A 26194-nucleotide genomic window follows, 5' to 3' on the forward strand; every position below is an offset into this window, starting at 1 on the left:
CCGAATCCAATGGGGACTGCTGTGTCTCGTTCAGCCAGTATAGGACCACGTCTGGGAGAAATTTGGAGTCAATCGGTCCAAAGACCTGGAAGCTATTGAAAAAATGGGCCGAGGTTTTCATGAAAAATGGCCCCCTTTCACTAAAATATTCACCAAAAATACAAATTCCACCCGAATCCAATGGGGACTGCTGTGTCTCGTTCAGCCAGTATAGGACCACGTCTGGGAGAGATTTGGAGTCAATCGGTCCAAAGACCTGGAAGCTATTGAAAAAATGGGCAGAGGTATTCATGAAAAATGGCCGCCATTCTTTAAAATATTCACCAAAAATACAAATTCCACTAAAATCCAATAAAAACTGCTGTCCCTTCCTTCCACCGGCATGGAGGACATTCGTGATCAATTTCGAGTCAATCGGCCAAAAGACGACCGTAACCCTAACCCTAGCCCCATAACCCTAACCCTAACCGTAGCCTTAACCCAGCCCCATGAAAGATTGTCCCTTTTCACTAAAATATTCACCAAAAATACAAATTCCACCCGAATCCAATGGGGACTGCTGTGTCTCGTTCAGCCAGTATAGGACCACGTCTGGGAGAAATTTGGAGTCAATCGGTCCAAAGACCTGGAAGCTATTGAAAAAATGGGCCGAGGTTTTCATGAAAAATGGCCCCCTTTCACTAAAATATTCACCAAAAATACAAATTCCACCCGAATCCAATGGGGACTGCTGTGTCTCGTTCAGCCAGTATAGGACCACGTTTGGGAGAGATTTGGAGTCAATCGGTCCAAAGACCTGGAAGCTATTGAAAAAATGGGCAGAGGTATTCATGAAAAATGGCCGCCATTCTTTAAAATATTCACCAAAAATACAAATTCCACTAAAATCCAATAAAAACTGCTGTCCCTTCCTTCCACCGGCATGGAGGACATTCGTGATCAATTTCGAGTCAATCGGCCAAAAGACGACCGTAACCCTAACCCTAGCCCCATAACCCTAACCCTAACCGTAGCCTTAACCCAGCCCCATGAAAGATTGTCCCTTTTCACTAAAATATTCACCCAAAATACAAATTCCACCCGAATCCAATGGGGACTGCTGTGTCTCGTTCAGCCAGCATAGGACCACGTCTGGGAGAAATTTGGAGTCAATCGGTCCAAAGACCTGGAAGCTATTGAAAAAATGGGCAGAGGTATTCATGAAAAATGGCCGCCTTTCTTTAAAATATTCACCAAAAATACAAATTCCACTAAAATCCAATAAAAACTGCTGTCCCTTCCTTCCACCGGCATGGAGGACATTCGTGATCAATTTCGAGTCAATCGGCCAAAAGACGACCGTAACCCTAACCCTAGCCCCATAACCCTAACCCTAACCGTAGCCTTAACCCAGCCCCATGAAAGATTGTCCCTTTTCACTAAAATATTCACCAAAAATACAAATTCCACCCGAATCCAATGGGGACTGCTGTGTCTCGTTCAGCCAGTATAGGACCACGTCTGGGAGAAATTTGGAGTCAATCGGTCCAAAGACCTGGAAGCTATTGAAAAAATGGGCCGAGGTTTTCATGAAAAATGGCCCCCTTTCACTAAAATATTCAACAAAAATACAAATTCCACCCGAATCCAATGGGGACTGCTGTGTCTCGTTCAGCCAGTATAGGACCACGTTTGGGAGAGATTTGGAGTCAATCGGTCCAAAGACCTGGAAGCTATAGAAAAAATGGGCAGAGGTATTCATGAAAAATGGCCGCCTTTCTTTAAAATATTCACCAAAAATACAAATTCCACTAAAATCCAATAAAAACTGCTGTCCCTTCCTTCCACCGGCATCGAGGACATTTGTGATCAATTTCGAGTCAATCGGCCAAAAGACTACCGTAACCCTAACCCTAGCCCCATAACCCTAACCCTAACCGTAGCCTTAACCCAGCCCCATGAAAGATTGTCCCTTTTCACTAAAATATTCACCAAAAATACAAATTCCACCCGAATCCAATGGGGACTGCTGTGTCTCGTTCAGCCAGTATAGGACCACGTCTGGGAGAGATTTGGAGTCAATCGGTCCAAAGACCTGGAAGCTATTGAAAAAATGGGCAGAGGTATTCATGAAAAATGGCCGCCTTTCTTTAAAATATTCACCAAAAATACAAATTCCACTAAAATCCAATAAAAACTGCTGTCCCTTCCTTCCACCGGCATGGAGGACATTCGTGATCAATTTCGAGTCAATCGGCCAAAAGACGACCGTAACCCTAACCCTAGCCCCATAACCCTGACCCTAACCGTAGCCTTAACCCAGCCCCATGAAAGATTGTCCCTTTTCACTAAAATATTCACCAAAAATACAAATTCCACCCGAATCCAATGGGGACTGCTGTGTCTCGTTCAGCCAGTATAGGACCACGTCTGGGAGAAATTTGGAGTCAATCGGTCCAAAGACCTGGAAGCTATTGAAAAAATGGGCCGAGGTTTTCATGAAAAATTGCCCCCTTTCACTAAAATATTCACCAAAAATACAAATTCCACCCGAATCCAATGGGGACTGCTGTGTCTCGTTCAGCCAGTATAGGACCACGTTTGGGAGAGATTTGGAGTCAATCGGTCCAAAGACCTGGAAGCTATTGAAAAAATGGGCAGAGGTATTCATGAAAAATGGCCGCCTTTCTTTAAAATATTCACCAAAAATACAAATTCCACTAAAATCCAATAAAAACTGCTGTCCCTTCCTTCCACCGGCATCTAGGACATTCGTGATCAATTTCGAGTCAATCGGCCAAAAGACGACCGTAACCCTAACCCTAGCCCCATAACCCTAACCCTAACCGTAGCCTTAACCCAGCCCCATGAAAGATTGTCCCTTTTCACTAAAATATTCACCCAAAATACAAATTCCACCCGAATCCAATGGGGACTGCTGTGTCTCGTTCAGCCAGCATAGGACCACGTCTGGGAGAAATTTGGAGTCAATCGGTCCAAAGACCTGGAAGCTATTGAAAAAATGGGCAGAGGTATTCATGAAAAATGGCCGCCTTTCTTTAAAATATTCACCAAAAATACAAATTCCACTAAAATCCAATAAAAACTGCTGTCCCTTCCTTCCACCGGCATGGAGGACATTCGTGATCAATTTCGAATCAATCGGCCAAAAGACGACCGTAACCCTAACCCTAGCCCCATAACCCTAACCCTAACCGTAGCCTTAACCCAGCCCCATGAAAGATTGTCCCTTTTCACTAAAATATTCACCAAAAATACAAATTCCACCCGAATCCAATGGGGACTGCTGTGTCTCGTTCAGCCAGTATAGGACCACGTCTGGGAGAAATTTGGAGTCAATCGGTCCAAAGACCTGGAAGCTATTGAAAAAATGGGCCGAGGTTTTCATGAAAAATGGCCCCCTTTCACTAAAATATTCAACAAAAATACAAATTCCACCCGAATCCAATGGGGACTGCTGTGTCTCGTTCAGCCAGTATAGGACCACGTTTGGGAGAGATTTGGAGTCAATCGGTCCAAAGACCTGGAAGCTATAGAAAAAATGGGCAGAGGTATTCATGAAAAATGGCCGCCTTTCTTTAAAATATTCACCAAAAATACAAATTCCACTAAAATCCAATAAAAACTGCTGTCCCTTCCTTCCACCGGCATCGAGGACATTCGTGATCAATTTCGAGTCAATCGGCCAAAAGACTACCGTAACCCTAACCCTAGCCCCATAACCCTAACCCTAACCGTAGCCTTAACCCAGCCCCATGAAAGATTGTCCCTTTTCACTAAAATATTCACCAAAAATACAAATTCCACCCGAATCCAATGGGGACTGCTGTGTCTCGTTCAGCCAGTATAGGACCACGTCTGGGAGAGATTTGGAGTCAATCGGTCCAAAGACCTGGAAGCTATTGAAAAAATGGGCAGAGGTATTCATGAAAAATGGCCGCCTTTCTTTAAAATATTCACCAAAAATACAAATTCCACTAAAATCCAATAAAAACTGCTGTCCCTTCCTTCCACCGGCATGGAGGACATTCGTGATCAATTTCGAGTCAATCGGCCAAAAGACGACCGTAACCCTAACCCTAGCCCCATAACCCTGACCCTAACCGTAGCCTTAACCCAGCCCCATGAAAGATTGTCCCTTTTCACTAAAATATTCACCAAAAATACAAATTCCACCCGAATCCAATGGGGACTGCTGTGTCTCGTTCAGCCAGTATAGGACCACGTCTGGGAGAAATTTGGAGTCAATCGGTCCAAAGACCTGGAAGCTATTGAAAAAATGGGCCGAGGTTTTCATGAAAAATTGCCCCCTTTCACTAAAATATTCACCAAAAATACAAATTCCACCCGAATCCAATGGGGACTGCTGTGTCTCGTTCAGCCAGTATAGGACCACGTTTGGGAGAGATTTGGAGTCAATCGGTCCAAAGACCTGGAAGCTATTGAAAAAATGGGCAGAGGTATTCATGAAAAATGGCCGCCTTTCTTTAAAATATTCACCAAAAATACAAATTCCACTAAAATCCAATAAAAACTGCTGTCCCTTCCTTCCACCGGCATCTAGGACATTCGTGATCAATTTCGAGTCAATCGGCCAAAAGACGACCGTAACCCTAACCCTAGCCCCATAACCCTAACCCTAACCGTAGCCTTAACCCAGCCCCATGAAAGATTGTCCCTTTTCACTAAAATATTCACCAAAAATACAAATTCCACCCGAATCCAATGGGGACTGCTGTGTCTCGTTCAGCCAGTATAGGACCACGTCTGGGAGAAATTTGGAGTCAATCGGTCCAAAGACCTGGAAGCTATTGAAAAAATGGGCCGAGGTTTTCATGAAAAATGGCCCCCTTTCACTAAAATATTCACCAAAAATACAAATTCCACCCGAATCCAATGGGGACTGCTGTGTCTCGTTCAGCCAGTATAGGACCACGTTTGGGAGAGATTTGGAGTCAATCGGTCCAAAGACCTGGAAGCTATTGAAAAAATGGGCAGAGGTATTCATGAAAAATGGCCGCCTTTCTTTAAAATATTCACCAAAAATACAAATTCCACTAAAATCCAATAAAAACTGCTGTCCCTTCCTTCCACCGGCATCTAGGACATTCGTGATCAATTTCGAGTCAATCGGCCAAAAGACGACCGTAACCCTAACCCTAGCCCCATAACCCTAACCCTAACCGTAGCCTTAACCCAGCCCCATGAAAGATTGTCCCTTTTCACTAAAATATTCACCCAAAATACAAATTCCACCCGAATCCAATGGGGACTGCTGTGTCTCGTTCAGCCAGCATAGGACCACGTCTGGGAGAAATTTGGAGTCAATCGGTCCAAAGACCTGGAAGCTATTGAAAAAATGGGCCGAGGTTTTCATGAAAAATGGCCCCCTTTCACTAAAATATTCACCAAAAATACAAATTCCACCCGAATCCAATGGGGACTGCTGTGTCTCGTTCAGCCAGTATAGGACCACGTTTGGGAGAGATTTGGAGTCAATCGGTCCAAAGACCTGGAAGCTATTGAAAAAATGGGCAGAGGTATTCATGAAAAATGGCCGCCTTTCTTTAAAATATTCACCAAAAATACAAATTCCACTAAAATCCAATAAAAACTGCTGTCCCTTCCTTCCACCGGCATCGAGGACATTCGTGATCAATTTCGAGTCAATCGGCCAAAAGACGACCGTAACCCTAACCCTAGCCCCATAACCCTAACCCTAACCGTAGCCTTAACCCAGCCCCATGAAAGATTGTCCCTTTTCACAAAAATATTCACCAAAAATACAAATTCCACCCGAATCCAATGGGGACTGCTGTGTCTCGTTCAGCCAGTATAGGACCACGTCTGGGAGAAATTTGGAGTCAATCGGTCCAAAGACCTGGAAGCTATTGAAAAAATGGGCCGAGGTTTTCATGAAAAATGGCCCCCTTTCACTAAAATATTCATCAAAAATACAAATTCCACCCGAATCCAATGGGGACTGCTGTGTCTCGTTCAGCCAGTATAGGACCACGTTTGGGAGAGATTTGGAGTCAATCGGTCCAAAGACCTGGAAGCTATTGAAAAAATGGGCAGAGGTATTCATGAAAAATGGCCGCCTTTCTTTAAAATATTCACCAAAAATACAAATTCCACTAAAATCCAATAAAAACTGCTGTCCCTTCCTTCCACCGGCATCGAGGACATTCGTGATCAATTTCGAGTCAATCGGCCAAAAGACTACCGTAACCCTAACCCTAGCCCCATAACCCTAACCCTAACCGTAGCCTTAACCCAGCCCCATGAAAGATTGTCCCTTTTCACTAAAATATTCACCAAAAATACAAATTCCACCCGAATCCAATGGGGACTGCTGTGTCTCGTTCAGCCAGCATAGGACCACGTCTGGGAGAAATTTGGAGTCAATCGGTCCAAAGACCTGGAAGCTATTGAAAAAATGGGCCGAGGTTTTCATGAAAAATGGCCCCCTTTCACTAAAATATTCACCAAAAATACAAATTCCACCCGAATCCAATGGGGACTGCTGTGTCTCGTTCAGCCAGTATAGGACCACGTTTGGGAGAGATTTGGAGTCAATCGGTCCAAAGACCTGGAAGCTATTGAAAAAATGGGCAGAGGTATTCATGAAAAATGGCCGCCTTTCTTTAAAATATTCACCAAAAATACAAATTCCACTAAAATCCAATAAAAACTGCTGTCCCTTCCTTCCACCGGCATCGAGGACATTCGTGATCAATTTCGAGTCAATCGGCCAAAAGACGACCGTAACCCTAACCCTAGCCCCATAACCCTAACCCTAACCGTAGCCTTAACCCAGCCCCATGAAAGATTGTCCCTTTTCACTAAAATATTCACCAAAAATACAAATTCCACCCGAATCCAATGGGGACTGCTGTGTCTCGTTCAGCCAGTATAGGACCACGTCTGGGAGAAATTTGGAGTCAATCGGTCCAAAGACCTGGAAGCTATTGAAAAAATGGGCCGAGGTTTTCATGAAAAATGGCCCCCTTTCACTAAAATATTCACCAAAAATACAAATTCCACCCGAATCCAATGGGGACTGCTGTGTCTCGTTCAGCCAGTATAGGACCACGTTTGGGAGAGATTTGGAGTCAATCGGTCCAAAGACCTGGAAGCTATTGAAAAAATGGGCAGAGGTATTCATGAAAAATGGCCGCCTTTCTTTAAAATATTCACCAAAAATACAAATTCCACTAAAATCCAATAAAAACTGCTGTCCCTTCCTTCCACCGGCATGGAGGACATTCGTGATCAATTTCGAGTCAATCGGCCAAAAGACGACCGTAACCCTAACCCTAGCCCCATAACCCTAACCCTAACCGTAGCCTTAACCCAGCCCCATGAAAGATTGTCCCTTTTCACTAAAATATTCACCAAAAATACAAATTCCACCCGAATCCAATGGGGACTGCTGTGTCTCGTTCAGCCAGTATAGGACCACGTCTGGGAGAAATTTGGAGTCAATCGGTCCAAAGACCTGGAAGCTATTGAAAAAATGGGCCGAGGTTTTCATGAAAAATGGCCCCCTTTCACTAAAATATTCAACAAAAATACAAATTCCACCCGAATCCAATGGGGACTGCTGTGTCTCGTTCAGCCAGTATAGGACCACGTTTGGGAGAGATTTGGAGTCAATCGGTCCAAAGACCTGGAAGCTATAGAAAAAATGGGCAGAGGTATTCATGAAAAATGGCCGCCTTTCTTTAAAATATTCACCAAAAATACAAATTCCACTAAAATCCAATAAAAACTGCTGTCCCTTCCTTCCACCGGCATCGAGGACATTCGTGATCAATTTCGAGTCAATCGGCCAAAAGACTACCGTAACCCTAACCCTAGCCCCATAACCCTAACCCTAACCGTAGCCTTAACCCAGCCCCATGAAAGATTGTCCCTTTTCACTAAAATATTCACCAAAAATACAAATTCCACCCGAATCCAATGGGGACTGCTGTGTCTCGTTCAGCCAGTATAGGACCACGTCTGGGAGAGATTTGGAGTCAATCGGTCCAAAGACCTGGAAGCTATTGAAAAAATGGGCAGAGGTATTCATGAAAAATGGCCGCCTTTCTTTAAAATATTCACCAAAAATACAAATTCCACTAAAATCCAATAAAAACTGCTGTCCCTTCCTTCCACCGGCATGGAGGACATTCGTGATCAATTTCGAGTCAATCGGCCAAAAGACGACCGTAACCCTAACCCTAGCCCCATAACCCTGACCCTAACCGTAGCCTTAACCCAGCCCCATGAAAGATTGTCCCTTTTCACTAAAATATTCACCAAAAATACAAATTCCACCCGAATCCAATGGGGACTGCTGTGTCTCGTTCAGCCAGTATAGGACCACGTCTGGGAGAAATTTGGAGTCAATCGGTCCAAAGACCTGGAAGCTATTGAAAAAATGGGCCGAGGTTTTCATGAAAAATTGCCCCCTTTCACTAAAATATTCACCAAAAATACAAATTCCACCCGAATCCAATGGGGACTGCTGTGTCTCGTTCAGCCAGTATAGGACCACGTTTGGGAGAGATTTGGAGTCAATCGGTCCAAAGACCTGGAAGCTATTGAAAAAATGGGCAGAGGTATTCATGAAAAATGGCCGCCTTTCTTTAAAATATTCACCAAAAATACAAATTCCACTAAAATCCAATAAAAACTGCTGTCCCTTCCTTCCACCGGCATCTAGGACATTCGTGATCAATTTCGAGTCAATCGGCCAAAAGACGACCGTAACCCTAACCCTAGCCCCATAATCCTAACCCTAACCGTAGCCTTAACCCAGCCCCATGAAAGATTGTCCCTTTTCACTAAAATATTCACCCAAAATACAAATTCCACCCGAATCCAATGGGGACTGCTGTGTCTCGTTCAGCCAGCATAGGACCACGTCTGGGAGAAATTTGGAGTCAATCGGTCCAAAGACCTGGAAGCTATTGAAAAAATGGGCCGAGGTTTTCATGAAAAATGGCCCCCTTTCACTAAAATATTCAACAAAAATACAAATTCCACCCGAATCCAATGGGGACTGCTGTGTCTCGTTCAGCCAGTATAGGACCACGTTTGGGAGAGATTTGGAGTCAATCGGTCCAAAGACCTGGAAGCTATAGAAAAAATGGGCAGAGGTATTCATGAAAAATGGCCGCCTTTCTTTAAAATATTCACCAAAAATACAAATTCCACTAAAATCCAATAAAAACTGCTGTCCCTTCCTTCCACCGGCATCGAGGACATTCGTGATCAATTTCGAGTCAATCGGCCAAAAGACTACCGTAACCCTAACCCTAGCCCCATAACCCTAACCCTAACCGTAGCCTTAACCCAGCCCCATGAAAGATTGTCCCTTTTCACTAAAATATTCACCAAAAATACAAATTCCACCCGAATCCAATGGGGACTGCTGTGTCTCGTTCAGCCAGTATAGGACCACGTCTGGGAGAGATTTGGAGTCAATCGGTCCAAAGACCTGGAAGCTATTGAAAAAATGGGCAGAGGTATTCATGAAAAATGGCCGCCTTTCTTTAAAATATTCACCAAAAATACAAATTCCACTAAAATCCAATAAAAACTGCTGTCCCTTCCTTCCACCGGCATGGAGGACATTCGTGATCAATTTCGAGTCAATCGGCCAAAAGACGACCGTAACCCTAACCCTAGCCCCATAACCCTGACCCTAACCGTAGCCTTAACCCAGCCCCATGAAAGATTGTCCCTTTTCACTAAAATATTCACCAAAAATACAAATTCCACCCGAATCCAATGGGGACTGCTGTGTCTCGTTCAGCCAGTATAGGACCACGTCTGGGAGAAATTTGGAGTCAATCGGTCCAAAGACCTGGAAGCTATTGAAAAAATGGGCCGAGGTTTTCATGAAAAATTGCCCCCTTTCACTAAAATATTCACCAAAAATACAAATTCCACCCGAATCCAATGGGGACTGCTGTGTCTCGTTCAGCCAGTATAGGACCACGTTTGGGAGAGATTTGGAGTCAATCGGTCCAAAGACCTGGAAGCTATTGAAAAAATGGGCAGAGGTATTCATGAAAAATGGCCGCCTTTCTTTAAAATATTCACCAAAAATACAAATTCCACTAAAATCCAATAAAAACTGCTGTCCCTTCCTTCCACCGGCATCTAGGACATTCGTGATCAATTTCGAGTCAATCGGCCAAAAGACGACCGTAACCCTAACCCTAGCCCCATAACCCTAACCCTAACCGTAGCCTTAACCCAGCCCCATGAAAGATTGTCCCTTTTCACTAAAATATTCACCCAAAATACAAATTCCACCCGAATCCAATGGGGACTGCTGTGTCTCGTTCAGCCAGCATAGGACCACGTCTGGGAGAAATTTGGAGTCAATCGGTCCAAAGACCTGGAAGCTATTGAAAAAATGGGCCGAGGTTTTCATGAAAAATGGCCCCCTTTCACTAAAATATTCACCAAAAATACAAATTCCACTAAAATCCAATAAAAACTGCTGTCCCTTCCTTCCACCGGCATCGAGGACATTCGTGATCAATTTCGAGTCAATCGGCCAAAAGACTACCGTAACCCTAACCCTAGCCCCATAACCCTAACCCTAACCGTAGCCTTAACCCAGCCCCATGAAAGATTGTCCCTTTTCACTAAAATATTCACCAAAAATACAAATTCCACCCGAATCCAATGGGGACTGCTGTGTCTCGTTCAGCCAGTATAGGACCACGTCTGGGAGAGATTTGGAGTCAATCGGTCCAAAGACCTGGAAGCTATTGAAAAAATGGGCAGAGGTATTCATGAAAAATGGCCGCCTTTCTTTAAAATATTCACCAAAAATACAAATTCCACTAAAATCCAATAAAAACTGCTGTCCCTTCCTTCCACCGGCATGGAGGACATTCGTGATCAATTTCGAGTCAATCGGCCAAAAGACGACCGTAACCCTAACCCTAGCCCCATAACCCTGACCCTAACCGTAGCCTTAACCCAGCCCCATGAAAGATTGTCCCTTTTCATTAAAATATTCACCAAAAATACAAATTCCACCCGAATCCAATGGGGACTGCTGTGTCTCGTTCAGCCAGTATAGGACCACGTCTGGGAGAAATTTGGAGTCAATCGGTCCAAAGACCTGGAAGCTATTGAAAAAATGGGCCGAGGTTTTCATGAAAAATTGCCCCCTTTCACTAAAATATTCACCAAAAATACAAATTCCACCCGAATCCAATGGGGACTGCTGTGTCTCGTTCAGCCAGTATAGGACCACGTTTGGGAGAGATTTGGAGTCAATCGGTCCAAAGACCTGGAAGCTATTGAAAAAATGGGCAGAGGTATTCATGAAAAATGGCCGCCTTTCTTTAAAATATTCACCAAAAATACAAATTCCACTAAAATCCAATAAAAACTGCTGTCCCTTCCTTCCACCGGCATGGAGGACATTCGTGATCAATTTCGAGTCAATCGGCCAAAAGACGACCGTAACCCTAACCCTAGCCCCATAACCCTAACCCTAACCGTAGCCTTAACCCAGCCCCATGAAAGATTGTCCCTTTTCACTAAAATATTCACCAAAAATACAAATTCCACCCGAATCCAATGGGGACTGCTGTGTCTCGTTCAGCCAGTATAGGACCACGTCTGGGAGAAATTTGGAGTCAATCGGTCCAAAGACCTGGAAGCTATTGAAAAAATGGGCCGAGGTTTTCATGAAAAATGGCCCCCTTTCACTAAAATATTCACCAAAAATACAAATTCCACCCGAATCCAATGGGGACTGCTGTGTCTCGTTCAGCCAGTATAGGACCACGTCTGGGAGAGATTTGGAGTCAATCGGTCCAAAGACCTGGAAGCTATTGAAAAAATGGGCAGAGGTATTCATGAAAAATGGCCGCCTTTCTTTAAAATATTCACCAAAAATACAAATTCCACTAAAATCCAATAAAAACTGCTGTCCCTTCCTTCCACCGGCATGGAGGACATTCGTGATCAATTTCGAGTCAATCGGCCAAAAGACGACCGTAACCCTAACCCTAACCCCATAACCCTAACCCTAACCGTAGCCTTAACCCAGCCCCATGAAAGATTGTCCCTTTTCACTAAAATATTCACCAAAAATACAAATTCCACCCGAATCCAATGGGGACTGCTGTGTCTCGTTCAGCCAGTATAGGACCACGTCTGGGAGAAATTTGGAGTCAATCGGTCCAAAGACCTGGAAGCTATTGAAAAAATGGGCCGAGGTTTTCATGAAAAATTGCCCCCTTTCACTAAAATATTCACCAAAAATACAAATTCCACCCGAATCCAATGGGGACTGCTGTGTCTCGTTCAGCCAGTATAGGACCACGTTTGGGAGAGATTTGGAGTCAATCGGTCCAAAGACCTGGAAGCTATTGAAAAAATGGGCAGAGGTATTCATGAAAAATGGCCGCCTTTCTTTAAAATATTCACCAAAAATACAAATTCCACTAAAATCCAATAAAAACTGCTGTCCCTTCCTTCCACCGGCATCTAGGACATTCGTGATCAATTTCGAGTCAATCGGCCAAAAGACGACCGTAACCCTAACCCTAGCCCCATAACCCTAACCCTAACCGTAGCCTTAACCCAGCCCCATGAAAGATTGTCCCTTTTCACTAAAATATTCACCCAAAATACAAATTCCACCCGAATCCAATGGGGACTGCTGTGTCTCGTTCAGCCAGCATAGGACCACGTCTGGGAGAAATTTGGAGTCAATCGGTCCAAAGACCTGGAAGCTATTGAAAAAATGGGCCGAGGTTTTCATGAAAAATGGCCCCCTTTCACTAAAATATTCACCAAAAATACAAATTCCACTAAAATCCAATAAAAACTGCTGTCCCTTCCTTCCACCGGCATCGAGGACATTCGTGATCAATTTCGAGTCAATCGGCCAAAAGACTACCGTAACCCTAACCCTAGCCCCATAACCCTAACCCTAACCGTAGCCTTAACCCAGCCCCATGAAAGATTGTCCCTTTTCACTAAAATATTCACCAAAAATACAAATTCCACCCGAATCCAATGGGGACTGCTGTGTCTCGTTCAGCCAGTATAGGACCACGTCTGGGAGAGATTTGGAGTCAATCGGTCCAAAGACCTGGAAGCTATTGAAAAAATGGGCAGAGGTATTCATGAAAAATGGCCGCCTTTCTTTAAAATATTCACCAAAAATACAAATTCCACTAAAATCCAATAAAAACTGCTGTCCCTTCCTTCCACCGGCATGGAGGACATTCGTGATCAATTTCGAGTCAATCGGCCAAAAGACGACCGTAACCCTAACCCTAGCCCCATAACCCTGACCCTAACCGTAGCCTTAACCCAGCCCCATGAAAGATTGTCCCTTTTCATTAAAATATTCACCAAAAATACAAATTCCACCCGAATCCAATGGGGACTGCTGTGTCTCGTTCAGCCAGTATAGGACCACGTCTGGGAGAAATTTGGAGTCAATCGGTCCAAAGACCTGGAAGCTATTGAAAAAATGGGCCGAGGTTTTCATGAAAAATGGCCCCCTTTCACTAAAATATTCACCAAAAATACAAATTCCACCCGAATCCAATGGGGACTGCTGTGTCTCGTTCAGCCAGTATAGGACCACGTTTGGGAGAGATTTGGAGTCAATCGGTCCAAAGACCTGGAAGCTATTGAAAAAATGGGCAGAGGTATTCATGAAAAATGGCCGCCTTTCTTTAAAATATTCACCAAAAATACAAATTCCACTAAAATCCAATAAAAACTGCTGTCCCTTCCTTCCACCGGCATGGAGGACATTCGTGATCAATTTCGAGTCAATCGGCCAAAAGACGACCGTAACCCTAACCCTAGCCCCATAACCCTGACCCTAACCGTAGCCTTAACCCAGCCCCATGAAAGATTGTCCCTTTTCACTAAAATATTCACCCAAAATACAAATTCCACCCGAATCCAATGGGGACTGCTGTGTCTCGTTCAGCCAGCATAGGACCACGTCTGGGAGAAATTTGGAGTCAATCGGTCCAAAGACCTGGAAGCTATTGAAAAAATGGGCCGAGGTTTTCATGAAAAATGGCCCCCTTTCACTAAAATATTCACCAAAAATACAAATTCCACTAAAATCCAATAAAAACTGCTGTCCCTTCCTTCCACCGGCATCGAGGACATTCGTGATCAATTTCGAGTCAATCGGCCAAAAGACTACCGTAACCCTAACCCTAGCCCCATAACCCTAACCCTAACCGTAGCCTTAACCCAGCCCCATGAAAGATTGTCCCTTTTCACTAAAATATTCACCAAAAATACAAATTCCACCCGAATCCAATGGGGACTGCTGTGTCTCGTTCAGCCAGTATAGGACCACGTCTGGGAGAGATTTGGAGTCAATCGGTCCAAAGACCTGGAAGCTATTGAAAAAATGGGCAGAGGTATTCATGAAAAATGGCCGCCTTTCTTTAAAATATTCACCAAAAATACAAATTCCACTAAAATCCAATAAAAACTGCTGTCCCTTCCTTCCACCGGCATGGAGGACATTCGTGATCAATTTCGAGTCAATCGGCCAAAAGACGACCGTAACCCTAACCCTAGCCCCATAACCCTGACCCTAACCGTAGCCTTAACCCAGCCCCATGAAAGATTGTCCCTTTTCATTAAAATATTCACCAAAAATACAAATTCCACCCGAATCCAATGGGGACTGCTGTGTCTCGTTCAGCCAGTATAGGACCACGTCTGGGAGAAATTTGGAGTCAATCGGTCCAAAGACCTGGAAGCTATTGAAAAAATGGGCCGAGGTTTTCATGAAAAATTGCCCCCTTTCACTAAAATATTCACCAAAAATACAAATTCCACCCGAATCCAATGGGGACTGCTGTGTCTCGTTCAGCCAGTATAGGACCACGTTTGGGAGAGATTTGGAGTCAATCGGTCCAAAGACCTGGAAGCTATTGAAAAAATGGGCAGAGGTATTCATGAAAAATGGCCGCCTTTCTTTAAAATATTCACCAAAAATACAAATTCCACTAAAATCCAATAAAAACTGCTGTCCCTTCCTTCCACCGGCATCTAGGACATTCGTGATCAATTTCGAGTCAATCGGCCAAAAGACGACCGTAACCCTAACCCTAGCCCCATAACCCTAACCCTAACCGTAGCCTTAACCCAGCCCCATGAAAGATTGTCCCTTTTCACTAAAATATTCACCCAAAATACAAATTCCACCCGAATCCAATGGGGACTGCTGTGTCTCGTTCAGCCAGCATAGGACCACGTCTGGGAGAAATTTGGAGTCAATCGGTCCAAAGACCTGGAAGCTATTGAAAAAATGGGCCGAGGTTTTCATGAAAAATGGCCCCCTTTCACTAAAATATTCACCAAAAATACAAATTCCACTAAAATCCAATAAAAACTGCTGTCCCTTCCTTCCACCGGCATCGAGGACATTCGTGATCAATTTCGAGTCAATCGGCCAAAAGACTACCGTAACCCTAACCCTAGCCCCATAACCCTAACCCTAACCGTAGCCTTAACCCAGCCCCATGAAAGATTGTCCCTTTTCACTAAAATATTCACCAAAAATACAAATTCCACCCGAATCCAATGGGGACTGCTGTGTCTCGTTCAGCCAGTATAGGACCACGTCTGGGAGAGATTTGGAGTCAATCGGTCCAAAGACCTGGAAGCTATTGAAAAAATGGGCAGAGGTATTCATGAAAAATGGCCGCCTTTCTTTAAAATATTCACCAAAAATACAAATTCCACTAAAATCCAATAAAAACTGCTGTCCCTTCCTTCCACCGGCATGGAGGACATTCGTGATCAATTTCGAGTCAATCGGCCAAAAGACGACCGTAACCCTAACCCTAGCCCCATAACCCTGACCCTAACCGTAGCCTTAACCCAGCCCCATGAAAGATTGTCCCTTTTCATTAAAATATTCACCAAAAATACAAATTCCACCCGAATCCAATGGGGACTGCTGTGTCTCGTTCAGCCAGTATAGGACCACGTCTGGGAGAAATTTGGAGTCAATCGGTCCAAAGACCTGGAAGCTATTGAAAAAATGGGCCGAGGTTTTCATGAAAAATTGCCCCCTTTCACTAAAATATTCACCAAAAATACAAATTCCACCCGAATCCAATGGGGACTGCTGTGTCTCGTTCAGCCAGTATAGGACCACGTTTGGGAGAGATTTGGAGTCAATCGGTCCAAAGACCTGGAAGCTATTGAAAAAATGGGCAGAGGTATTCATGAAAAATGGCCGCCTTTCTTTAAAATATTCACCAAAAATACAAATTCCACTAAAATCCAATAAAAACTGCTGTCCCTTCCTTCCACCGGCATGGAGGACATTCGTGATCAATTTCGAGTCAATCGGCCAAAAGACGACCGTAACCCTAACCCTAGCCCCATAACCCTAACCCTAACCGTAGCCTTAACCCAGCCCCATGAAAGATTGTCCCTTTTCACTAAAATATTCACCAAAAATACAAATTCCACCCGAATCCAATGGGGACTGCTGTGTCTCGTTCAGCCAGTATAGGACCACGTCTGGGAGAAATTTGGAGTCAATCGGTCCAAAGACCTGGAAGCTATTGAAAAAATGGGCCGAGGTTTTCATGAAAAATGGCCCCCTTTCACTAAAATATTCACCAAAAATACAAATTCCACCCGAATCCAATGGGGACTGCTGTGTCTCGTTCAGCCAGTATAGGACCACGTCTGGGAGAGATTTGGAGTCAATCGGTCCAAAGACCTGGAAGCTATTGAAAAAATGGGCAGAGGTATTCATGAAAAATGGCCGCCTTTCTTTAAAATATTCACCAAAAATACAAATTCCACTAAAATCCAATAAAAACTGCTGTCCCTTCCTTCCACCGGCATGGAGGACATTCGTGATCAATTTCGAGTCAATCGGCCAAAAGACGACCGTAACCCTAACCCTAACCCCATAACCCTAACCCTAACCGTAGCCTTAACCCAGCCCCATGAAAGATTGTCCCTTTTCACTAAAATATTCACCAAAAATACAAATTCCACCCGAATCCAATGGGGACTGCTGTGTCTCGTTCAGCCAGTATAGGACCACGTCTGGGAGAAATTTGGAGTCAATCGGTCCAAAGACCTGGAAGCTATTGAAAAAATGGGCCGAGGTTTTCATGAAAAATTGCCCCCTTTCACTAAAATATTCACCAAAAATACAAATTCCACCCGAATCCAATGGGGACTGCTGTGTCTCGTTCAGCCAGTATAGGACCACGTTTGGGAGAGATTTGGAGTCAATCGGTCCAAAGACCTGGAAGCTATTGAAAAAATGGGCAGAGGTATTCATGAAAAATGGCCGCCTTTCTTTAAAATATTCACCAAAAATACAAATTCCACTAAAATCCAATAAAAACTGCTGTCCCTTCCTTCCACCGGCATCTAGGACATTCGTGATCAATTTCGAGTCAATCGGCCAAAAGACGACCGTAACCCTAACCCTAGCCCCATAACCCTAACCCTAACCGTAGCCTTAACCCAGCCCCATGAAAGATTGTCCCTTTTCACTAAAATATTCACCCAAAATACAAATTCCACCCGAATCCAATGGGGACTGCTGTGTCTCGTTCAGCCAGCATAGGACCACGTCTGGGAGAAATTTGGAGTCAATCGGTCCAAAGACCTGGAAGCTATTGAAAAAATGGGCCGAGGTTTTCATGAAAAATGGCCCCCTTTCACTAAAATATTCACCAAAAATACAAATTCCACTAAAATCCAATAAAAACTGCTGTCCCTTCCTTCCACCGGCATCGAGGACATTCGTGATCAATTTCGAGTCAATCGGCCAAAAGACTACCGTAACCCTAACCCTAGCCCCATAACCCTAACCCTAACCGTAGCCTTAACCCAGCCCCATGAAAGATTGTCCCTTTTCACTAAAATATTCACCAAAAATACAAATTCCACCCGAATCCAATGGGGACTGCTGTGTCTCGTTCAGCCAGTATAGGACCACGTCTGGGAGAGATTTGGAGTCAATCGGTCCAAAGACCTGGAAGCTATTGAAAAAATGGGCAGAGGTATTCATGAAAAATGGCCGCCTTTCTTTAAAATATTCACCAAAAATACAAATTCCACTAAAATCCAATAAAAACTGCTGTCCCTTCCTTCCACCGGCATGGAGGACATTCGTGATCAATTTCGAGTCAATCGGCCAAAAGACGACCGTAACCCTAACCCTAGCCCCATAACCCTGACCCTAACCGTAGCCTTAACCCAGCCCCATGAAAGATTGTCCCTTTTCATTAAAATATTCACCAAAAATACAAATTCCACCCGAATCCAATGGGGACTGCTGTGTCTCGTTCAGCCAGTATAGGACCACGTCTGGGAGAAATTTGGAGTCAATCGGTCCAAAGACCTGGAAGCTATTGAAAAAATGGGCCGAGGTTTTCATGAAAAATGGCCCCCTTTCACTAAAATATTCACCAAAAATACAAATTCCACCCGAATCCAATGGGGACTGCTGTGTCTCGTTCAGCCAGTATAGGACCACGTTTGGGAGAGATTTGGAGTCAATCGGTCCAAAGACCTGGAAGCTATTGAAAAAATGGGCAGAGGTATTCATGAAAAATGGCCGCCTTTCTTTAAAATATTCACCAAAAATACAAATTCCACTAAAATCCAATAAAAACTGCTGTCCCTTCCTTCCACCGGCATGGAGGACATTCGTGATCAATTTCGAGTCAATCGGCCAAAAGACGACCGTAACCCTAACCCTAGCCCCATAACCCTGACCCTAACCGTAGCCTTAACCCAGCCCCATGAAAGATTGTCCCTTTTCACTAAAATATTCACCCAAAATACAAATTCCACCCGAATCCAATGGGGACTGCTGTGTCTCGTTCAGCCAGCATAGGACCACGTCTGGGAGAAATTTGGAGTCAATCGGTCCAAAGACCTGGAAGCTATTGAAAAAATGGGCCGAGGTTTTCATGAAAAATGGCCCCCTTTCACTAAAATATTCACCAAAAATACAAATTCCACTAAAATCCAATAAAAACTGCTGTCCCTTCCTTCCACCGGCATCGAGGACATTCGTGATCAATTTCGAGTCAATCGGCCAAAAGACTACCGTAACCCTAACCCTAGCCCCATAACCCTAACCCTAACCGTAGCCTTAACCCAGCCCCATGAAAGATTGTCCCTTTTCACTAAAATATTCACCAAAAATACAAATTCCACCCGAATCCAATGGGGACTGCTGTGTCTCGTTCAGCCAGTATAGGACCACGTCTGGGAGAGATTTGGAGTCAATCGGTCCAAAGACCTGGAAGCTATTGAAAAAATGGGCAGAGGTATTCATGAAAAATGGCCGCCTTTCTTTAAAATATTCACCAAAAATACAAATTCCACTAAAATCCAATAAAAACTGCTGTCCCTTCCTTCCACCGGCATGGAGGACATTCGTGATCAATTTCGAGTCAATCGGCCAAAAGACGACCGTAACCCTAACCCTAGCCCCATAACCCTGACCCTAACCGTAGCCTTAACCCAGCCCCATGAAAGATTGTCCCTTTTCATTAAAATATTCACCAAAAATACAAATTCCACCCGAATCCAATGGGGACTGCTGTGTCTCGTTCAGCCAGTATAGGACCACGTCTGGGAGAAATTTGGAGTCAATCGGTCCAAAGACCTGGAAGCTATTGAAAAAATGGGCCGAGGTTTTCATGAAAAATTGCCCCCTTTCACTAAAATATTCACCAAAAATACAAATTCCACCCGAATCCAATGGGGACTGCTGTGTCTCGTTCAGCCAGTATAGGACCACGTTTGGGAGAGATTTGGAGTCAATCGGTCCAAAGACCTGGAAGCTATTGAAAAAATGGGCAGAGGTATTCATGAAAAATGGCCGCCTTTCTTTAAAATATTCACCAAAAATACAAATTCCACTAAAATCCAATAAAAACTGCTGTCCCTTCCTTCCACCGGCATGGAGGACATTCGTGATCAATTTCGAGTCAATCGGCCAAAAGACGACCGTAACCCTAACCCTAGCCCCATAACCCTGACCCTAACCGTAGCCTTAACCCAGCCCCATGAAAGATTGTCCCTTTTCACTAAAATATTCACCAAAAATACAAATTCCACCCGAATCCAATGGGGACTGCTGTGTCTCGTTCAGCCAGTATAGGACCACGTCTGGGAGAAATTTGGAGTCAATCGGTCCAAAGACCTGGAAGCTATTGAAAAAATGGGCCGAGGTTTTCATGAAAAATTGCCCCCTTTCACTAAAATATTCACCAAAAATACAAATTCCACCCGAATCCAATGGGGACTGCTGTGTCTCGTTCAGCCAGTATAGGACCACGTTTGGGAGAGATTTGGAGTCAATCGGTCCAAAGACCTGGAAGCTATTGAAAAAATGGGCAGAGGTATTCATGAAAAATGGCCGCCTTTCTTTAAAATATTCACCAAAAATACAAATTCCACTAAAATCCAATAAAAACTGCTGTCCCTTCCTTCCACCGGCATGGAGGACATTCGTGATCAATTTCGAGTCAATCGGCCAAAAGACGACCGTAACCCTAACCCTAGCCCCATAACCCTAACCCTAACCGTAGCCTTAACCCAGCCCGATGAAAGATTGTCCCTTTTCACTAAAATATTCACCAAAAATACAAATTCCACCCGAATCCAATGGGGACTGCTGTGTCTCGTTCAGCCAGTATAGGACCACGTCTGGGAGAAATTTGGAGTCAATCGGTCCAAAGACCTGGAAGCTATTGAAAAAATGGGCCGAGGTTTTCATGAAAAATGGCCCCCTTTCACTAAAATATTCAACAAAAATACAAATTCCACCCGAATCCAATGGGGACTGCTGTGTCTCGTTCAGCCAGTATAGGACCACGTTTGGGAGAGATTTGGAGTCAATCGGTCCAAAGACCTGGAAGCTATAGAAAAAATGGGCAGAGGTATTCATGAAAAATGGCCGCCTTTCTTTAAAATATTCACCAAAAATACAAATTCCACTAAAATCCAATAAAAACTGCTGTCCCTTCCTTCCACCGGCATCGAGGACATTCGTGATCAATTTCGAGTCAATCGGCCAAAAGACTACCGTAACCCTAACCCTAGCCCCATAACCCTAACCCTAACCGTAGCCTTAACCCAGCCCCATGAAAGATTGTCCCTTTTCACTAAAATATTCACCAAAAATACAAATTCCACCCGAATCCAATGGGGACTGCTGTGTCTCGTTCAGCCAGTATAGGACCACGTCTGGGAGAAATTTGGAGTCAATCGGTCCAAAGACCTGGAAGCTATTGAAAAAATGGGCCGAGGTTTTCATGAAAAATGGCCCCCTTTCACTAAAATATTCACCAAAAATACAAATTCCACCCGAATCCAATGGGGACTGCTGTGTCTCGTTCAGCCAGTATAGGACCACGTTTGGGAGAGATTTGGAGTCAATCGGTCCAAAGACCTGGAAGCTATTGAAAAAATGGGCAGAGGTATTCATGAAAAATGGCCGCCTTTCTTTAAAATATTCACCAAAAATACAAATTCCACTAAAATCCAATAAAAACTGCTGTCCCTTCCTTCCACCGGCATGGAGGACATTCGTGATCAATTTCGAGTCAATCGGCCAAAAGACGACCGTAACCCTAACCCTAGCCCCATAACCCTAACCCTAACCGTAGCCTTAACCCAGCCCCATGAAAGATTGTCCCTTTTCACTAAAATATTCACCAAAAATACAAATTCCACCCGAATCCAATGGGGACTGCTGTGTCTCGTTCAGCCAGTATAGGACCACGTCTGGGAGAAATTTGGAGTCAATCGGTCCAAAGACCTGGAAGCTATTGAAAAAATGGGCCGAGGTTTTCATGAAAAATGGCCCCCTTTCACTAAAATATTCACCAAAAATACAAATTCCACCCGAATCCAATGGGGACTGCTGTGTCTCGTTCAGCCAGTATAGGACCACGTTTGGGAGAGATTTGGAGTCAATCGGTCCAAAGACCTGGAAGCTATTGAAAAAATGGGCAGAGGTATTCATGAAAAATGGCCGCCATTCTTTAAAATATTCACCAAAAATACAAATTCCACTAAAATCCAATAAAAACTGCTGTCCCTTCCTTCCACCGGCATGGAGGACATTCGTGATCAATTTCGAGTCAATCGGCCAAAAGACGACCGTAACCCTAACCCTAGCCCCATAACCCTAACCCTAACCGTAGCCTTAACCCAGCCCCATGAAAGATTGTCCCTTTTCACTAAAATATTCACCAAAAATACAAATTCCACCCGAATCCAATGGGGACTGCTGTGTCTCGTTCAGCCAGTATAGGACCACGTTTGGGAGAGATTTGGAGTCAATCGGTCCAAAGACCTGGAAGCTATTGAAAAAATGGGCAGAGGTATTCATGAAAAATGGCCGCCTTTCTTTAAAATATTCACCAAAAATACAAATTCCACTAAAATCCAATAAAAACTGCTGTCCCTTCCTTCCACCGGCATCGAGGACATTCGTGATCAATTTCGAGTCAATCGGCCAAAAGACGACCGTAACCCTAACCCTAGCCCCATAACCCTAACCCTAACCGTAGCCTTAACCCAGCCCCATGAAAGATTGTCCCTTTTCACTAAAATATTCACCAAAAATACAAATTCCACCCGAATCCAATGGGGACTGCTGTGTCTCGTTCAGCCAGTATAGGACCACGTCTGGGAGAAATTTGGAGTCAATCGGTCCAAAGACCTGGAAGCTATTGAAAAAATGGGCCGAGGTTTTCATGAAAAATGGCCCCCTTTCACTAAAATATTCACCAAAAATACAAATTCCACCCGAATCCAATGGGGACTGCTGTGTCTCGTTCAGCCAGTATAGGACCACGTTTGGGAGAGATTTGGAGTCAATCGGTCCAAAGACCTGGAAGCTATTGAAAAAATGGGCAGAGGTATTCATGAAAAATGGCCGCCATTCTTTAAAATATTCACCAAAAATACAAATTCCACTAAAATCCAATAAAAACTGCTGTCCCTTCCTTCCACCGGCATGGAGGACATTCGTGATCAATTTCGAGTCAATCGGCCAAAAGACGACCGTAACCCTAACCCTAGCCCCATAACCCTAACCCTAACCGTAGCCTTAACCCAGCCCCATGAAAGATTGTCCCTTTTCACTAAAATATTCACCCAAAATACAAATTCCACCCGAATCCAATGGGGACTGCTGTGTCTCGTTCAGCCAGCATAGGACCACGTCTGGGAGAAATTTGGAGTCAATCGGTCCAAAGACCTGGAAGCTATTGAAAAAATGGGCCGAGGTTTTCATGAAAAATGGCCCCCTTTCACTAAAATATTCACCAAAAATACAAATTCCACCCGAATCCAATGGGGACTGCTGTGTCTCGTTCAGCCAGTATAGGACCACGTTTGGGAGAGATTTGGAGTCAATCGGTCCAAAGACCTGGAAGCTATTGAAAAAATGGGCAGAGGTTTTCATGAAAAATGGCCCCCTTTCACTAAAATATTCACCAAAAATACAAATTCCACCCGAATCCAATGGGGACTGCTGTGTCTCGTTCAGCCAGTATAGGACCACGTCTGGGAGAGATTTGGAGTCAATCGGTCCAAAGACCTGGAAGCTATTGAAAAAATGGGCAGAGGTATTCATGAAAAATGGCCGCCTTTCTTTAAAATATTCACCAAAAATACAAATTCCACTAAAATCCAATAAAAACTGCTGTCCCTTCCTTCCACCGGCATCGAGGACATTCGTGATCAATTTCGAGTCAATCGGCCAAAAGACGACCGTAACCCTAACCCTAGCCCCATAACCCTAACCCTAACCGTAGCCTTAACCCAGCCCCATGAAAGATTGTCCCTTTTCACTAAAATATTCACCAAAAATACAAATTCCACCCGAATCCAATGGGGACTGCTGTGTCTCGTTCAGCCAGTATAGGACCACGTCTGGGAGAAATTTGGAGTCAATCGGTCCAAAGACCTGGAAGCTATTGAAAAAATGGGCCGAGGTTTTCATGAAAAATGGCCCCCTTTCACTAAAATATTCACCAAAAATACAAATTCCACCCGAATCCAATGGGGACTGCTGTGTCTCGTTCAGCCAGTATAGGACCACGTCTGGGAGAGATTTGGAGTCAATCGGTCCAAAGACCTGGAAGCTATTGAAAAAATGGGCAGAGGTATTCATGAAAAATGGCCGCCTTTCTTTAAAATATTCACCAAAAATACAAATTCCACTAAAATCCAATAAAAACTGCTGTCCCTTCCTTCCACCGGCATGGAGGACATTCGTGATCAATTTCGAGTCAATCGGCCAAAAGACGACCGTAACCCTAACCCTAGCCCCATAACCCTAACCCTAACCGTAGCCTTAACCCAGCCCCATGAAAGATTGTCCCTTTTCACTAAAATATTCACCAAAAATACAAATTCCACCCGAATCCAATGGGGACTGCTGTGTCTCGTTCAGCCAGTATAGGACCACGTTTGGGAGAGATTTGGAGTCAATCGGTCCAAAGACCTGGAAGCTATTGAAAAAATGGGCAGAGGTATTCATGAAAAATGGCCGCCTTTCTTTAAAATATTCACCAAAAATACAAATTCCACTAAAATCCAATAAAAACTGCTGTCCCTTCCTTCCACCGGCATCGAGGACATTCGTGATCAATTTCGAGTCAATCGGCCAAAAGACGACCGTAACCCTAACCCTAGCCCCATAACCCTAACCCTAACCGTAGCCTTAACCCAGCCCCATGAAAGATTGTCCCTTTTCACTAAAATATTCACCAAAAATACAAATTCCACCCGAATCCAATGGGGACTGCTGTGTCTCGTTCAGCCAGTATAGGACCACGTCTGGGAGAAATTTGGAGTCAATCGGTCCAAAGACCTGGAAGCTATTGAAAAAATGGGCCGAGGTTTTCATGAAAAATGGCCCCCTTTCACTAAAATATTCACCAAAAATACAAATTCCACCCGAATCCAATGGGGACTGCTGTGTCTCGTTCAGCCAGTATAGGACCACGTTTGGGAGAGATTTGGAGTCAATCGGTCCAAAGACCTGGAAGCTATTGAAAAAATGGGCAGAGGTATTCATGAAAAATGGCCGCCTTTCTTTAAAATATTCACCAAAAATACAAATTCCACTAAAATCCAATAAAAACTGCTGTCCCTTCCTTCCACCGGCATCGAGGACATTCGTGATCAATTTCGAGTCAATCGGTCAAAAGACTACCGTAACCCTAACCCTAGCCCCATAACCCTAACCCTAACCGTAGCCTTAACCCAGCCACATGAAAGATTGTCCCTTTTCACTAAAATATTCACCAAAAATACAAATTCCACCCGAATCCAATGGGGACTGCTGTGTCTCGTTCAGCCAGCATAGGACCACGTCTGGGAGAAATTTGGAGTCAATCGGTCCAAAGACCTGGAAGCTATTGAAAAAATGGGCCGAGGTTTTCATGAAAAATGGCCCCCTTTCACTAAAATATTCACCAAAAATACAAATTCCACCCGAATCCAATGGGGACTGCTGTGTCTCGTTCAGCCAGTATAGGACCACGTTTGGGAGAGATTTGGAGTCAATCGGTCCAAAGACCTGGAAGCTATTGAAAAAATGGGCAGAGGTATTCATGAAAAATGGCCGCCTTTCTTTAAAATATTCACCAAAAATACAAATTCCACTAAAATCCAATAAAAACTGCTGTCCCTTTCTTCCACCGGCATCGAGGACATTCGTGATCAATTTCGAGTCAATCGGCCAAAAGACGACCGTAACCCTAACCCTAGCCCCATAACCCTAACCCTAACCGTAGCCTTAACCCAGCCCCATGAAAGATTGTCCCTTTTCACAAAAATATTCACCAAAAATACAAATTCCACCCGAATCCAATGGGGACTGCTGTGTCTCGTTCAGCCAGTATAGGACCACGTCTGGGAGAAATTTGGAGTCAATCGGTCAAAAGACCTGGAAGCTATTGAAAAAATGGGCCGAGGTTTTCATGAAAAATGGCCCCCTTTCACTAAAATATTCACCAAAAATACAAATTCCACCCGAATCCAATGGGGACTGCTGTGTCTCGTTCAGCCAGTATAGGACCACGTCTGGGAGAGATTTGGAGTCAATCGGTCCAAAGACCTGGAAGCTATTGAAAAAATGGGCAGA

Source organism: Pagrus pagrus (genome assembly GCF_965226575.1).
Source record: "Pagrus pagrus genome assembly, chromosome: 2".
Taxonomy (NCBI): Eukaryota; Metazoa; Chordata; class Actinopteri; order Spariformes; family Sparidae; genus Pagrus; species Pagrus pagrus.